We start from the raw sequence: 1,179 nt of genomic DNA, 5'->3' as shown, positions 1-1,179 counted from the left end.
AGAAGGTCCCGTTCATCTACTTTATCTTCTCCTGGTTGTAGATTTTTCAGGATACTTGGAAAAATGTTTATGTTGTGGATTAGGATTTCCAGCGTTCTTCCAAGATTTTCTTTAATGAAGTTTATAATCCTTGGTTTTAGTCCTAGGTTCATGATACACCTTGAATTGGTATTTGTGTATGGAGTGAGGTGTGGATCTTGCATCTTTTGCATACTTCTCCAATGTTGCCAACATCATTTGTTTAAAAGGCTGTCGTTTTCCCACTTCACTGATTTAATCTCCTTGTCAAAATCAGTTGACCATAGGTAGATGGGCTGATTTCTGGGTTCTCAATTCTATTCCATGGATCTATGTGTCTGTCATTGTAGCAGTACCATGCTGTCTTAACTACCACGGCAATGTAGTAGGATTTGAAATCAGGGAGTGAGATTCCTCCTACCTTTTATCTATTTTTAAGGAGTGCTTTGCTTATTTGGGGCTTCTTTCCATCCCAAATGAATCTGGAGATCGCCTTTTCCATCTCGTTGAAGAATGGGATTGGTATTTGTATTGGGTTTGCACTGAACCTAAATTGCCTTTGGTAGGATTGCCATTTTCATAATATTGGGTTTTCCTATGCATGAGAAAAATATATTCTTCTACTTCTCCCGGTCTCTTTTTGTTTCTTTTAGTAATGTTTTGTAATTTTCTTTGAATATATCCTTTGTGCTTCTAGTTAGATTTACTCCTAAGTATTTAATCTTGTGATTAGCTATTGTGAAGGATATTGTCTTTCTTAGCTCCGGCTCTGTATTCTCTTTGTCACTGTAGAGAAATCCAACAAATTTTTGTATGTTGATCTTGTATCCTGCCACATTGCTGAATTGGTCCACTGTGTCCAATAGTTTTCTTGTTGAGTCTTTAGGGTTTTCTAAGTATACTATAATATCATCTGCATAGAGAGATAATTTTACCTCCTCTTTACCAATTTGGATACCTTTTATTTCCTTCTCTTATCTTAATGCTATCTTGTCAGAAAGCAAAGAATGTCAGAAGAATGTCTATCTGTGCTTCATTGACTATGCAAAGGCTTTTGACTATGTGGATCACAACAAGCTGTGGCTGACTCTGAGAAGAATGGGAATCCCAGAACATTTGATTGTGCTAATGTGAAACCTAGAAATCTAGAAATAAGAAAAA

This window comes from Elephantulus edwardii, unplaced genomic scaffold (assembly GCF_000299155.1).
Source record: "Elephantulus edwardii isolate Elephantulus edwardi_28Jun2011 unplaced genomic scaffold, EleEdw1.0 scaffold00443, whole genome shotgun sequence".
Taxonomy (NCBI): Eukaryota; Metazoa; Chordata; class Mammalia; order Macroscelidea; family Macroscelididae; genus Elephantulus; species Elephantulus edwardii.
Note: the sequence above shows the minus strand (reverse complement) of the source record.